Here is a 16,978-nt window from a genome sequence, read left to right as displayed (position 1 = left end):
AGGGCTGGTCATGGTGAGCAGAAGTCCTGGGGTCAGAGTTGAGAGTCTGTTGCCTTGTGTCTAGTGATGCACACATCAGGTGGCCTGATGATGGCTCAGTGGGTGTGATCCAAGTGAGGACAGGACAGTGCTCGTTGCTCTGGTGTTCTGGACAAGGACACAAGCTTGGTTTCTTAGGCAAGGTTTTCAAACATCATGGGTCTAAATGTTTCTAGCTTGATATGCTTATAAGTAGGAATAATTCATTTGTATTGATAAGTTATTTATCATTCTATGTATTATTGACTTGCTGAACATTTGCACATGTAAGATATTGAGTCATTTTGCCTCAGCATTTGCTTTCAAAATGAAGCAAACCACTGCTGTATAAAATGGAGTCACCCAGGGCAAGGCACACTCTGAAAACTACTGTCCTATACAATACAAAGGAACACAGATGGGCACAGCCTGAGCTCTGCACACTTCATCTCTCACAGTGCTAGAACCAGGAGCTTCTGTTCTCTGAATTTGAACTGTGGTGGGGATCCAAAACCATCAAGCACATGTCACGGTGCCCTGGGATGCACTGGGTGGTGGGCAGCCATGAGGCACAGCCATGCAGGTGGGAGTGACTGACAGACACATTCCTGGCTCAGCCTGTGGAGGCCTGAGGACAGGCAGCCCTGCCTCCTGTACCGGGAATGACATGGCTCCTGTGGATGACTGCTGAGCCTGAGAGTTCTGAGCAGGTGGCTGGGAGATTCTTTGGTTTGTGAAACTGCCTCATGCTGTTATTTGTGTGCAGCAGACAGGGGCTGAGAACTCAGAACCCAAGTGAAAGGATGACTCCATTTCCATAGCTTCTTGCTTATTGCATGGTGGTTTGCTGCTGGTATGATCTGAAAATGCTTAGGCACACAGCTCAGCTCCCAGGACTTCTCTCCATTGCAGAACTCCATGCTCTGTTTGGGACCCCTTCTTCCCCCAAAGCATGTGGGAGATAAGGCTTTGTTTAGACAAACCCACAAACGGAAGTGTCTACCTGGACTACAGGCTGCAAAGACCTCTAGGGCTAGCAGTGGCAAAGAATATATGAAGAATGTATTTAGTGTGAATGATGTTCTGGTACTATGTTGTTTTTAATCTTTTGCTCTTTTTTCTTTTCTTTGTTCTAATCTTACCTTCTACATCTTTTTGTTGTTGTTGTTCATTTGAGATAGAGTTTCTCTTGGAAGCCCTAACTGTCCAGAACTCACTCTGTATACTAGGCTGGCCTTGAACTCAGAGATCCACCTGCCTCTGCCTCCTGAGTACGGGGATTAAAAGTATGCATCACTACCTCCTATCCATTATGTCATTATTCTCATTATCATTATTGTAGGAGGTTTCTGCCGGTATTGTTACTGTGGATTATTTCCTGTACTGTGACCAGTGCTAGGGATTAAGCCCTCAGTAGAAGGAAGCTTAACAATAAATCCTCACACTGATGTGTAAAATAGATTCCCTCCCACAGGTGCACAAACTACAACAACAAAACACAAGAATGTGAGGAAACAATACTTCCTCAAAAGATCATAACATGTCAGCAAATGAATATTTACATATTTAAATTGGGTAAGTGCTGAAGAAATCATTCAAGAGTTAACATAATAAGGATTACAACTTCATAAAGATAGACAGCTGAAGGAAATAAGCAAAACAATATAGGATATGAGTGATAATTGAGAATTTTTATAAACAAAAATTTTTGAAAACTGCAAATAAATTTTTAAAATTCAGGAGAAAGCATCACCAACAGACTAAATTAACTGAAAGATAAAATATCAGGGCTCAAAAGACAAGCTTAATGAGTTATTGCTTTCTGAGAGGAATAAAGAAAAAATATGATGGCCTCCAGGACATAACAGACAAACCAAACAAAAACATTATTTTATTAGAATAGAATGCTAAATTACAGACTAAAGATATAGAAAACCTATTCACTTAAGCAATATCATAAAATGTTCTGTATCTACTGAAAGATTCGGACATCCAGGTACAGTGGTAATTTAGACCACCACATAGCTATGTTGAGAAAATAATCTTGTCATATCACACTCAAGGTAAAATGCAAAGAGTTCAGAACAAGAAAAGAATGCTGGAAGCTGCTTAGAGAAGAGCCAAGTTACCAACAATGTACCTGATTGGCGAACCAGTGAGAACAACAGCACATTCCTTGACAGAAATGCTAAAGGCCAGAGCATGGAACCATTTATTTTGAATAGTTAAAGAAATCAACTGACAACCAATGTGTCTACAGCAAATCTGTCCTTTGTAAAGACCTTCAGGATGAACATAACTAAAGCAATGTTGACCACTGAGGCTGCCGTGAGGAAGACACTCACAGGAAAATAAAAACACAAAGGAAGAAGACAGAAAGCTACAGTCACAAGAGCTCAGGAGAAAATAACTCCTGCAGTTCTCAGGAATCAGCAGTGCTGACTCAGTAAGTGTGCTGGTTGGTTTTTTGTCAACTTGATACACACTGGAGTCATCTGGGAAGAAGAATCCTCAGCTGAAGAATTGCCTCCATCGGATTGGCAAGTCTGTGGGGCATTTTCATGAATGATGATTGATATGACATGGCCAAGACCACTTTCAGGTCCTGAGATGTTTAAGAAAGCAGGCTGAGCAAGCCATGAGGAGCAACTAGTAAGATGTGTTCCTCCAGTGTCTCTGATTCAGTTCCTGCCTGAGTTCCCACCTGGCTTCTTTCGGTGGTGACTGTGATGTGGAAGTTTAAGCCAAATAAACTTTTTCCTCCCCAAGTAGCCTTTGGTTATGATGTTTTATCACATCAGTAGAAAGCAAACTGAGTGAGTCAGCAAAGTTCTAAGATAAGAGAAAAAGAAATAAACACATAGCAATTGAAGCCAAAATGGAAAATCAAAAAAGATGAACAGAAGCCTGCTAAATTACAGGATTTTAACACTAACATTTCATTTCAGCACTAACCTAAATATAAATGATCTCAATTCTGGAGTAAAAGATGCACCTGGCAAGCTGAATTGAATGCAGAAAACAATAACCAATTGTTTATTGCAGCAGGAAACTCAACCAGCTGGCAGCTGGAGACTGAAAGTGCAAGGATGAAAAACGGCATTTAAGCAAACAGACTCCAAAAGCTATGCTCCTACCTGACAAAGCAGATATCCAGCCAAAGTTAGGAAAAATAAAGATAACTACATATTAATGATTGGAGCAATCCACCACAAACAACTATAAATATATATGTAATGAAAATCAGTATCGCATACTCCATAAAACAAACCCTACAAGACAAATACAGCTGAATAAAATACTGGTGAGTGACTTGAGATTTTTATTTGTAGTTTGATATTCTTTAATAGTATACATTTAATAAGAGAAATCATATCTGTGGATGAATATTTGCTGTTCTGTGCTGTAAGCATTGATGCTTCCTCTTCAGTGTGTAAAGAGTACTCGATAGTCTGTCTCTGATCCAGGGAACTTGGTCTAGACTTTGATTTGCCATCAGAGAGGAAGTGTGTGTAAGTGTGTATGCATGTGTGTGCATTTGGGCCTTTGTGTGTCTGTGTATATGAGTGTGTGTGTGTGTGTGTGTGTGTGTGTGAGTGTGTATGAGTGTGTGTGTGTGATTCTGGGTGACTGTGTGTGTATCTGTGTGTGTGTCTGTGTATGTATATGTTTATGTCTGTGTGTCTGTGTATGAGTGTGTGTGTCTGTGTGTGTGTGTCTGTGTGTGTGAGTGTGTATGAGTGTGTGTGTGTGTGAGTGTGTATGAGTGTGTGTGATTCTGGGTGACTGTGTGTATCTGTGTGTGTGTCTGTGTATGTATATGTTTATGTCTGTGTGTCTGTGTATGAGTGTGTGTGTGTTATTATTTGCTTTGCTTTTACAATCTCTCTCCTTCTCACTCTTATCTGGTTACGGTAAGAGCAGTTGTCTCTGGTGTAGTTATCTCATGGTGTTGGAGTTTATTTCTTTTTAAATTTTTTTATTAATTTATGTGTATAAATGTTTGCCTGCATATCTGTCTGCATATCACATGCATCTATGGTGCTCGTGGAGACCAAAAAAAAAAAAAAAAAAAAAAAAAAAAGGATGTCAGGTCCTCCAGAATCAGAGTTACAACAGTTGTGAACAGCCATGTGGGTGCTGAGAATTGAACCTTGGTCCTCTCGAAATGCAGCCAGACACTGAACCATCTCTCTAGCTCCTGGAGTTTCTTTCTTCTTGTTAGTGATCTATATATTCTGCAATCTGTGGTTTTGGAAAACAGTACTTGGTAAATTTAGGAGGCAGGTAGTTGCTTATGAAGTTACTCTGACTGACTCATGACAGTTGAGTGATAAAATTTCCACATTATACTCTGTACCCTAGTGTGGGAATCCTAGCTGTGCATGTGATGTGTGAACTATTCCTTTAGAGTTGTTCGGCACATATGACACTGCTTGAGTATGCTCCCCCTTCAGTGAGAGACACCTTCTGGAAGCTTCGGGGACCATGCACACCCTGGGTTCTGCTATTTGTCTGAGTGACTGCTGAAATGAACAAAGCATGCTTCCTACACTGCCAGAATTATGGTGGGATTAGGGAGACTAAGGGTATCAGGCTCTGACCCTGAGGTCCCATGGAGCAGCACAAACTTGGAGCTCACGAGAAGGGAATGGTTGTAGTGAAGCTTACTGTCTCCTTTTTCCTGTTTGTGCCTGGGTAGTCCTCACCCCTGACAGTTTTGCCATAAAATCTTCTAGAACTTTCAGATTCTCATAGTTAATAGGAACATATTCCAAGTCCAGTGACATCTATTTTGATATTTTTCTATCATTAAGATTTGATGCGTTGGGTGGTGGTGGTACACGTCTTTAATCCCAGCACTTGGGAGGCAGAGGCAGGCGGATCTTTGTGAGTTCGAGGCCAGCCTGGTCTAAAAAAAAAAAAAAAAGATTTGATGCCTCAGCATTTTACTAAGAAAAGTACTCTTATGCTGTGGATATTACTCTATGTAAATAAAATGCTGATGGCCAGTGACCAGGCAGGAAGTATAGGCGGGACAAAGAGAGAGGAGAATTGGGGAAACAGGAAGAAGGGGGGAGAGACACTGCAGCCACCGCCAGGAGAAGAGCATGTAAAGAAGCCGGTAAGCCACCAGCCACGTGGCAAGCTATAGATTTATAAAAATAGGTTAATTTAAGATATAAAAACAGTTAACAAGAAGCCTGCCACGGCCATACAGTTTATAAGTAATACAAGCGTCTGAGTGATTATTTTATAAGTGGATTGTGGGACTGCAGGGCTTGGGGAACCTGGAGAGAAGCTCTCCAGCAACAAATGGCGCCCAACGGCTCAAGTTTCCACCTTAAACCTGAGAATATTTAATAACCAATTCTAAACAGAGCTAAAAACAGGTTCCTGCTTCTTGTCTCATACGGGCAGCTAGACGCTGCAAAACGCAGGTTTGAACACCGGCGGGTTCCTGGCGTGTGCGTTTGACCAGCAGTATGGCGGAAATGAGGCATCTGCCAGCGGCACATTACGCTGTGTGGTAGATTTATTCTTTACTAGTATTTAAAAAAAAAAAAAAAGGTTTCTGGGCTACACGCTGCTTTGATAAGAGCGTAGACCTACTATTTCTGAGACTTAATGATTCCCAGAGCTGGCGGAAAACGTACCACCGCCATGTTGGGAAGCTGAAGTGGGCGGAGCCAGCAGTCACAGCGCCATTTCAGTCTTAGAATGGTACAGTTTAAAACAATAGGCTAAGGTAATATAAAAAATAAGCCACGTAAAGATGGCTACCACACAGAGAATCTGGATTATGTTCTCTTTGATATTTGTAACTGAAGAAAAACATTTGATTGCAAAAACTGTTCAGTTATGCCAAAATGTATATTTTAAAGGTACCTTGACTTCAAAATTTGGATTTAAGGATATGTTGCTTTGGAAAAGAGGTTCTGCTTTTGTTTCCACAGAAAGCCAGAGGCTGTGGATTTGTTCCAGATTAAGATACATCAGGTTTCACCAGCCAAGACCCCCTGAAAGGTCTCCGATGACACCATGGCCCAGATGATCCAACATCCAGAGCGGTTTCAAGGCAACTGGTTCACACAATACAGCCTCACGGACTACCCCATAGGCCTAAAGTTTTCTTTGCATCCCCATAAGATACAGCGCCCCCCTCTAGCAGGAAGTAGTAAGAGATGCTACGCCCAAATTCCCAAATATACCAAGCTGGCTTTAGAGGTGGAATTGGCTCACTCCCCCTCTAAACCCAGACATATTGCTTTAAAAAAAAAATGGTTAAGAGATTCTTGTGTCCCAAATCAGAAGAGCCCTCTGGTGTGGGACAGAGAAAACCCAATATTTTTATTTAAAATAGGTTGATTATAAATGTGATCTCTTTCTAAAAAAGAAAAGGGGATATGATATAGATATATAGGAGGATATAGAGATGATAAGATAAAAGGATAGATTAATCAACCTACTTTTAAAGAACAACTTGTTTAAAATGTTTTACATTGGTATAGATTTTAGTTTATGCTTAAAATGTTTTACATTGGTATAAATTTTAGTTTATTGATACAAACTTGAAGTTAATTTTGTTGTACTGTATATATATATATTTCTATTCTTGTTTGAGGTATTATGTTTATGTAACTCATTTAAAATTGTAATGGATAATTAAAAATAGGTTAATAATTAGTCATTTATGATAATCATATTTGTAACCATGTTAGTTAAGTCTTCTAGGTATACATAGATATATTTCAGATAGATAGGTAATCTTCAAACACTTCATAGACCTAGAGAATATGGCATTTAAATAACTTAGAATTCTGTTGACATGAGACACAATTGCTCCTGGCTGCACCAATTGATCCCGAGAGAATGTTGGGCTTCTAAGACATTACCATTTGGAAGTTTGTCTTTTGGCACAAAATGGCCTACTGGGCAAAGAACTGCCCTTGCCTTGATGGCTGACAGTACAAATGCAATGCTGTCCTTTCTGGACAAGCGGGACACAAGGAAAGCGACCACTGTACTCTGCCAAGACAGGGTAAGATGGTCTTTCAGAAATCCTGCTTCTGAAAATGGTCTGTCAGATACTCTAGGCCTGTAGCCAATTTGAATGCACTAATAATGCTGAGAAACATTAGGTGACTGTCCAGGCTGCCAGCTGTCTTGGTCTACTCTTGCAAGATTCCCGAAAGTTGCTTGCATCCATCTACCATTTCTCAGGTACCATTATCTTCCTTCTCAGGTCTTTGATGTGGTTAAAGACTAGATAGTTATAATTTCCTCAGTTATGATAAAAGATAAGTTAGATATAAAACCTTAAACTCACAAATATAAGATAGATAGGACATCTTCTTTAATATTGTAACTGTAATTCTTGCTTGATAATTGTTTTGTTATATGTAATTTTACTATGTTAAAGTTAAAACCTTCCTTTTTAAAAAAAAAAAAAGAAGAAAGGGGGAAGTGCTGTGGATATTTCTCTATGTAAATAAAACGCTGATGGCCAGTGACCAGGCAGGAAGTATAGGCGGGACAAAGAGAGAGGAGAATTGGGGAAACAGGAAGAAGGGGGGAGAGACACTGCAGCCACCGCCAGGAGAAGAGCATGTAAAGAAGCCGGTAAGCCACCAGCCACGTGGCAAGCTATAGATTTATAAAAATGGGTTAATTTAAGATATAAAAACAGTTAACAAGAAGCCTGCCACGGCCATACAGTTTATAAGTGATACAAGCGTCTGAGTGATTATTTTATAAGTGGATTGTGGGACTGCAGGGCTTGGGGAACCTGGAGAGAAGCTCTCCAGCAACACTCTTAAATAACCTGAGTGACTGGTCTCCTGGCCAGAGTGCCCCAGTCTCCAGGCCCTAGGTCTCAGGGCACATCCCATTTGCCTCCCCCTTCCATGTCAATCCCAGCAGCTGCTCAGCAAATAGGACTCCTACAGGCAGGCCACTCCACCAATACCACCACCCATTGGACTCTGTAACCTACAAGACACACCCCACCCCCCAAACCTACCTAACCCACGTCCTCCCCCTGACCAAACATCCCCTATGGCATCAGTGACCCCCACAGGCACAGGCACCACTGCACCAATCAAAGGAAGAGCCCCAGCAGCAGGTCAGCGGTGGCACCTGGAGGCACAGGCACCACTGCACCAATGGGAAGAAGAGCAGCCCCAGGGGAACAAGCACCACCCATATCAGTTGGAAGAGCGGGCACAAACAAAACCTATACCACTTGGAATAACAGACTCCATAGACACAGGCACAACCCACACCAGCAAGAAGAACTGTTCCATAGCTGAATCTAGGTATCCAAACATCAGCTGAGACAACCCTACTCGACCTGACAACCAGATAATCACCAGAACCTTTGGCCATTCAGGCTAAAAGACAATAAAGGAAATGGACAATAAAGGAACAAAAAACCCATCCATCAAAGACATCATAAAAATCAACACCTGTACCTATAATTACCCCAATTACAAAACAAATCTCAACAGATTCAAAAAAATTAGAATAACCTGGTATATCTTATTGGACTACCATGGCTTAAAGTTAGAATTCAACAACAACACAAATTACAGAAAGCCTACAATATCATGGAAACTAAATAATGCTCAACTGAATCACCACTGTGTAGCTAGAGTTTTCCGGCCTTGCCCACAGTCAGGACAAATCTCTGTCACCCGCCAGTCCCACAGCTGCTCAGACCCAACCAAGTAAACACAGAGACTTACATTGCTTACAAACTGTATGGCCGTGGCAGGCTTCCCGTCAACTGTTCTCACATCTCAAAGTAACGCATTTCTACAAATCTATACCTTGCCACGCGGCCCGTGGCCCACCAGCATCTTCACATGCTGCTTGTCCTGGCAGTGGCTGGCAGCGTCTCCTTCTGCCTTCCTGTTCTTTTATTTCTCCTCTGTTAGTCCCGCCTATACTTCCTGCCTAGCCACGACCAATCAGGTTTTATTTATTGACCAATCAGAGCAACTTGACATACAGACCATCCCCCAGTACAGCCAAGTGCAGACCATCTCAGACACCTGCACTCAGGCCCATGGTCCTAATCATCCTCTATGAGGACCTGCTGGGTAACGCCACAAGGAACCCAAGAAGGGCTCCCACAGGACATACATTAACATCCCACAGCACCACTGGGTCAAAGAAGAAATAAAGAAAGAAATTAAAGACTTCCTAGAATTCAATGAAAATGAAGACACAACATAACCAAACTTATGGGACACTATGAAAGCAGTGCTAAGAGGAAAGTTCATAGCACTAAGTGCTCACTTAAAGAAGTTGGAGAAATCTCACACGAGCAATTTACAGCACACCTGAAAGCTCTAGAACACAAAGAAGCAAACTCACCCAGGAGGAGTAGATGCCAGGAAATAATCAAACTGAGGGCTGAAATCAATGAAATAGAAACAAAGAGAACAGTACAAAGAATCAATGAAACCAAGAGTTGGTTCTTTGAGAAAATCAACATACATACAGACAAACCTTTATCAAAACTAACCAAAAGGCAGAGAGATAATATCCAAATTAACAAAATCACAAATGAAAAGAGAGACATAACAACAGACACCAAAGAAATCCAGAGAATCATCAGGTTATACTTCAAAAACATGTACTCCACAAAATTGGAAAATCTAAAAGAAATGGACAATTTTCTGGACAGGTACCACATACTCAAATTAAATCAACACCAGATAAACTATTTAATAGACCTATTACCCCTAAGGAAATAGAAGCAGTCATTAAAAGTCTCCCAACCAAAAAAAGCCCAGGGCAAGATAGTTTCAGTGCAGAATTCTACCAGAATTCCAAAGATTCTACTACCAATACTCCTCAAATTGTTCCACACAATAGAAACAGAAGGAACATTGCCGAATTCCTTTTATGAGGCTACAGTTACTCTGATACCCAAACCACACAGAGATGCAACAAAGAAAGAGAATTGCAGACCAATCCCCTTCATGAACATTGATGTAAAAATGCTCGATAAAATACTGGCAAACCTAATCCAAGAACACATCAAAAATACCATCCAACATGATCAAGTAGGCTTCACCCCAGTGATGCAGGGATGGTTCAACATACGAAAATCTGTCCATGTAATACACCATATAAATGAACTGAAAGAAAAAAAAACACATGATCAGCTCATTAGATACTGAAAAAGCCTTTGATAAAATCCAACACCCCTTCATAATAAAAAGTCTTGGAGACATCAAGGATACAAGGAACATATCTAAACATAATAAAGGCAATATACAGCAAGCCAACAGCCAACATCAAACTAAACAGAGAGAAACTCAAAGCAATTCAACTAAAATCAGGAACAAGATACAAGGCTGTCCACTCTTTCCATATCTATTCAAAATAGTACTAAAATTCTATCTAGAGCAATAAGACCACAAAAATGAGATCAAGGGAATACAAATTGGAAAGGAAGAAGTTAAACTTTTGCTATTTGCAGATGATATGATAGTATACATAAATGACCCAAAAAATTCTACCAGGGAACTCCCAGAGCTGATAAACTTCTTCAGTAATGTGGCAGGATACAAGATTAACTCAGAAAAATCAGTAGCCCTCCTATACACAAATAATAATCAGGGCTGAGAAAGAAATCAGAGAAACATCACCCTTTACAATAGCCACAAATAATATAAAATATCTTGGGGTAACTCTAACCAAACAAGTGAAAGACCTTTATGACAAGAACGTTAAGTCTTTGAAGAAAGAAACTGAAGAAGGTATCATAAAATAGAAAGATCTTCCATGCTCTTGATTAGGCAGGATTAACATAGTAAAAAATGTCAATTTTACCAAAAGCAATCTACAGATTCAATGCAATCCCCATCAAAATCCTAACACAATTCTTCACAGACCTCAAAAGAACAATACTCAACTTCATATGGAAAAACAAAAAACCCAGGATAACTAAAACAGTCCTGTGCAGTAACAGAACTTCTGGAGGCATCACCATCCCTGACTTCAAGTTCTATTATAGAGCTATAGTAATAAAAACAGCATGGTATTGACATAAAAACAGACGGGTGGATCAATGGAATCAAATCGAAGACCCTGACATTAATCACACCTATGAACACCTGATTTTTGACAAAGAAGCCAAAATTGTCCAATGGAATAAAGAAAGCTTCTTCAACAAATGGTGCTGGCATAATTGGATGTCAATATGTAGAAGAATGCAAATAGATCCATATCCATTGCCATGCAAAAAACTCAAGTTCAGATGGATCAAAGACCTCAACATAAATCCAGTTACACTGAACCTGATAGGAGAGAAAGTGGGAACTAGCCTTGAATGCATTGGTACAGGAGACTGCTTCCTAAATATAATATCAGTAGCAGACACTGAGATGATCAACTAATAAATGGGACCTCCTGAAATTTTGGCTATAAGGCAAAGTACATGGTCAATAAGACAAAACAGCAGTTTATAGAATGGGAAAAGATCTTGACCAACTCCACATCTGACAGAGGGCTGGGCTGGTCTCCAAAATATATAAAGAACTCAAGAAACAAGACATCAAAATACCAAATAATCCATATTTTAAAAATGGGGTACAGATCTAAACAGGGAATTCTCAACAAAAGAGTCTCAAATGGCTGAAAGACTTTTAAGGAATTGCTCAACATCCTTAGTCATCACAGAATTGCAAATCAAAATGACTCTAGATACCATCTTATACCTGTCAGAATGGCTAAGATCAAAAACAGTGATGACAGCTTATTTTGGAAAGGATGTGGAGTAAGGGGAACACTCCTCCACTGCTGGTGGGAGTGCAAACTTGTACAGACACTTTGGAAATCAGTATGGTGGTTTCTCTGAAAACTGGGAGTCAATCTACCTCAAGACCCAGTGATACCATTCTTGGGCATATACCCAAAGAATGCCCAATCATACCACAAGAACACTTCCTCAACTATTCATAGCAGCATTATTTGTAATAGCCAGAACCTGGAAACAACTTAGATGTCCCTCAACCAAAGAATGGATAAAGAAAATATGGTACATTAACACAATGGAGTATTACTCAGCAGTAAAAAAAACAATGACATCATGAAATTTACAGGCAAATGGATGGAACTAGAAAAAAATCATCCTGAGTGAGATGAGCCAAACCCAGAAAGACAAACATGGTATGAATTCACTCATAAGTGGATATTAGATGTAAAGCAAAGGATAACCAGTATAAAATTTACAGCCCCAGAGAAACTAGGTAACAAGGAAGACTTTAAGAGGGACACATGGATTGTCCTGGGAAGGGGAAATAGATGAGATCTCCTGTGTAAACTGGAGATGGAGGAGGGTAGAGGGGAGGGGATGGGGGTGGGATATGAGGGAATGGGATGGTCCAGTTGGGGGAGAGACAGAGTGGGAGAGCAATGAAAGAGAAATCTTGATTGGGGGAGGGGGCATTATGGGGTTAGGGAGAAACCTGGTACCAGAGAAACTCCCAGGAATCCACAAAGATGACTCCTAGCAATAGTGGAGAAGGTGCCTGAACTGGCCTTGTCCTGTAATCAGATTGGTGACTACCCTAATTGTCATCACAGAACCTTCATCCAGTAACCCAGGGAAGCAGATGCAGAGATCCACAGCCAAACCCTGGGTCAAGTTCCCAGGAATCCAGTGGAAGAGAGGGAGGAGGGATTATATGAGCAACGAGGGTCAAGATGATGGTGGGGAAACCCACAGAGACAGCTGACCCAAGGTACTGTGAGCTCATGGACTCTAGACTGACAGCTAGGGAGCCTGCATGGGACCAACCTAGGCCCTCTGCATAAAGGTGATAGTTGTGTACCTTGGTCTATTTGTGGGACCCCTAACAGTGGTGCCAGGATCTGTCCCTGGCTCAAGAGCTGGCTTTTTAGAACCCATTCCCTATGATGGATGCTTTGTTCAGCCTTGAGGCTGGGAGGAGGAGCTTGGTCCTCCCTCCACTTGATATGCCAGACTTTGTTGACTCCCCATGGGAGGCCTTACCCTTTCTGAGGAGTGAGTAGGGGGGCTGATAGAAAGGAGGTGGAGGGAAGGGAATGGGAGGAGGGAGAGGAAACTTGTTATTATGTAAAATAAATAAATAAAATAAATTTTTTAAAAAAGATTTAATTCCTCTACTTTTTATTAAGAAATGTGCTCGTTTGCTTTTCTTCTGTTTCTTTGCAGTAGGTAATAGAAAGGATGGTCATAAAAGTCACAGGCTTTGGTTATTGAATCACATGGCATTCTATGGCTAATAAACCTTGGCTCCTGCATGTAGGGACTTGTGGTGTAGACTGGTGCATAAACTCCCAGGTGGCAGGTAAGAGCACACAGGCTTGAGAGGACAGGAGCTCTCCTGCAGGTGTTTCTAATCAGCCTTTGCCTTAGTGTGCTCCTTTGCTTTAACCATTGTCAGAGGTCAGAGTTGAAAAGCTAAAACCCTAGATACCTGTGGAATGTGTGCCTGGGTCAGTTACTCATTCTTGGTGTGTCCTTTCTGCCCCTGGCATGGCATTCCAGTGTGTTTGTGGACCTTCTGCTGTTGACAGCCTCCTACCCAAAGGAAAACACTGCAAGCATCTTCAAGTGCACTTCCTCTATGTGCACATCAGCCTTGGGTCAGAAGTGAATACTAAGCCAGCAGCCTGTACCAAAATTGTTCTCTGGCTGTCCTGCCTAAGAAGTGGACTGGAGAAAAACTGCTTTTTTTAAATATTAAATCTGAAGTTAAGTGTAGAGAAGCCCTTGGCACTCTTGGGGTGGTTAGTTATAGCTTTACACTTTGAAATAAAACAAAAAGAAATGTCAAGATCCTCGAGATGCAGACAGTTCAAAGAGAATTATTATTCTGTACCTAATTCATGAGAAAATATGTTGAGATAAATAAGACATAAAGGGAAAAATACACAAGTCCCTAACATAGCCACTGAACTATCTTCTATTTTAAAAATCAATTATCTTTCCTTTCAGTTCCAAAAGAAACATAAGGTAGTTTTGTTTGCATAGAGTTTAATGTTTTGTTGATGTGTGCCTGTGATGTCATCATTGGTGTTTACCTGCAAAGAAGGAAGCCAGTGCTCCCCTGGGCACTTGACTTCCACCCTCAGAAACAGGGACAGTTTCTGGAGAGCCTTTGCTGAGGAGCCAGGGTTCTAGAAAGAGCTGTGAATGGGGGAAGTGTTGTGCTGACTGTTTTTCTAGGATTCTTAGTAATGTCTCAGTTTTCAAAGGCAGGGAAGTGGCCTGTGTGACTTCCAATGCTTTGGAATAAAGCTTCCTAGTTGTATCGGGCTGACGGTGTAGTTTTTGATTCTCTGGAGGAGTGTGTGGGGAGTCAGTCCAGACACTGTGACAGTCATTTTTTTCAGGCTTGCTGTGTAATCACGATTGACATCTGTCTCTCACTCCTTCAAGGTACGGTTCATAGACATGTCATGTTAGAGACTCTTTCCCATCTTGTGTGGATAAATTCTGTAATTTCATTTGTGAGACTAGAGGTAGTCTCTGCCATGGTGATTTCATGGCTAAACAATACAAGTTTAGATTCTATTATTTCTAGACATGATTTAGTCCTGAAAGAATTCATGTGCTTTGGATCTTTAAGCGTTCAGTGTAAATGGATTAATATATGTTTATGCAACTGCGTATTTTATAGCCACTTTGTAATTCAATATGGTGCTTTCTTAGAAAATTGGGAATCAACCTCCCTCAAGATCCAGCTATACCACTCTTGAGCATATACCCAAGGAATGCTCAATCATACCACAAGAACACATGCTCAACTATGTTCATAGCAGCATTATTTATAATAGCCAGAACCTGGAAACAACCTAGATGCCCTTCAACTGAAGAATAGATAAATAAAATGTGGTACATATACAAAATGGAGTACTACTCAGCAGAGAAAAACAATGACATCATGAGGTTCGCAGGCAAATGGATGGAATTAGAAAAAATCATCCTGAGTGAGGAAACCCAGACTCAGAAAAACAAACATGGTATGTACTCACTCATAAGTGGATACTAGATGTAAAGCAAAGGATAACCAGACTGCAACTCACAACTGCAGGGAGGCTACCTTGTAAAGGGGACCCTGAGAAAGACACAGGGATTGCCCAGTGACAGAGAAATGGAGGGGATCTACATGAGCAAACTGGGAATGGGGGGAAGGTAATGGAGGGCAAGGGTTTGGGGGAAAGAGAGCTTAGGGGAGCGGGAGGTCCCAGATGGATCAGGAGCAGAGTAGGAGAACAGGGAGGGAGATACCATGATGAATGAAGACCCCAAGGGAATAGGAAGAAGCAGAGTGCTACAGAGGTCCCCAGAAATCCACAGATACCTCCACTGTAGACTACTGGCAATGGTCGAGAGAGTACCTGGGCTGACCTGCTCTGGTGATCAGATGGCTGAACACCCTGGCTGTCATGATAGAACTCTCACTCAGTGTCTGATAGAAGCGGATGCAGAGATCCATAGCCAGGCCCCAGGTGGAGCTCCGAGAAGTCCGAGAAGTGAGAGAGAGGAGGAATTGTATGAGCGAGAGATATTGAGACCATGATTGGAAAAAGCACAGGAAAAAATAGCCAAACTAGTGGAAACACACGAATTGTGAACCAATGGCTGAGGAGCCCCTATGGAACTGGACCAGACTCTCTGGATAAGTGGGACAGTTGATTAGCTTGAACTGTTTGGGAGGCCTCCAGGCGGTGGAGCCAGGACCTGTCCTTGGTGCATTAGCAGGCTTTCTGGAGCCTGGGGCCTATGCTGGGACACTTTGCTTAGCTTTGGTGTAGGGAGGAGGGGACTGGACCTGCCTTGGCTGAGTCTACCAGGCTGGACTGACTCCCCAGGGGAGACCTTGCCTTGGAGGAATGGGGGTTAGGTAGGGGGAGGGCTGGGGGTAGGAGGAGGGAGGATGGGAGAATCTGTGGCTAACTAGTAAAATTAAGTTAATTAAAAATTTTTTTAAAAGATTATATATGTATATGTATACACTGAATTGTGGGCATTATAGATTTATGGTGGTATTTTATTTGTACTGAAATGTGATTTTAATTGTATGTTAATAAATAAAGTTGCCCGGGGGTCAGAGCTATTAGAGCCATAGCAAGAGCGTGGTGGTGGTGGTGGTGGTGGTGGTGGTGGTGGTGGTGGTGGTACACACCTTTCATCCCAGCACTTGGTAGAAGAGCTAGGTAGATCTCTGTGTGTTCAGGGATACAGCCAGCATTGGAGACATACGCCTTTAAGACCTGGAGGGCTGTACTTACAGGCAGTGATGAGGCAGTCATGTGTTTGGGTTTATAACCAATGAGAAGGCAGAACAGAAAGACTATGTAAAGATATACACACAGGAAGTAGGTCTCTTTTGGGGAGGTAGGAGCACCGCAGGAGGAGGGGTAAGATTTTAGCTCTGAGCTCTGACCTCTTGGCTTTCTCTTTTACATTGGTTCTGTATTTCTTACTTAATAAGACGGTTGATTACATCTACATCTGGCACCCAACAGATAAAAATCCATTAAAAAACCACTTGGCTTGGCGGCACGTCCAGTTTTCCGCAAGGGCGGTCGGCTCCCTAGCCCAGGCCCAGGTCTGCTTGGCCTCAGGCTGGACTAACCGTGAGCTGCTTGCATAAAGCCAGTGCTACAAACAACTCAGGCCTGCCATGCCGAACAGGGCCCCTGCGTGGTTGGAGCTTAAGGAAGCCAGAGCTAAGCATTGACTCGGCTCAAGAGGGAACACGTGGCAAACTCCCTGTATCATGCCAGAAGAAAAGAGCCATCTTCTGCTATGGGACAGGACAAAAGCCAAATTAATTAAGGGACTATTCTATTACTAATCTCAACTCTTTGATTCTATTCTGATTCTTTAAACTTTTCTTAAAGTATGAATTTTATATCAAAATTTACAAGATTAATATATATAGAT

At 41.6% G+C, this 16,978-nt stretch overlaps 2 pseudogenes across 2 annotated transcripts in view; both read right to left on the bottom strand.

The window, feature by feature from the left end:
• LOC121826351 (ATP-binding cassette sub-family G member 3-like) overlaps window positions 1–15,815 on the bottom strand; it is a 62,300-nt pseudogene extending 46,485 nt beyond the window's left edge. The window contains exon 1 of the transcript XR_013043074.1: window positions 15,427–15,815. The product of XR_013043074.1 is annotated as an ATP-binding cassette sub-family G member 3-like (transcript). The remainder of the gene's footprint in view (window positions 1–15,426) is intronic.
• LOC121826366 (ATP-binding cassette sub-family G member 3-like) overlaps window positions 1–16,978 on the bottom strand; it is a 129,323-nt pseudogene that overhangs the window by 101,229 nt on the left and 11,116 nt on the right. The window lies entirely within an intron of this gene.

The sequence above is a fragment of the Peromyscus maniculatus genome, chromosome 10, assembly GCF_049852395.1.
Source record: "Peromyscus maniculatus bairdii isolate BWxNUB_F1_BW_parent chromosome 10, HU_Pman_BW_mat_3.1, whole genome shotgun sequence".
Taxonomy (NCBI): domain Eukaryota; kingdom Metazoa; phylum Chordata; class Mammalia; order Rodentia; family Cricetidae; genus Peromyscus; species Peromyscus maniculatus.
This window is presented reverse-complemented; position numbering and strand designations above follow the sequence as displayed.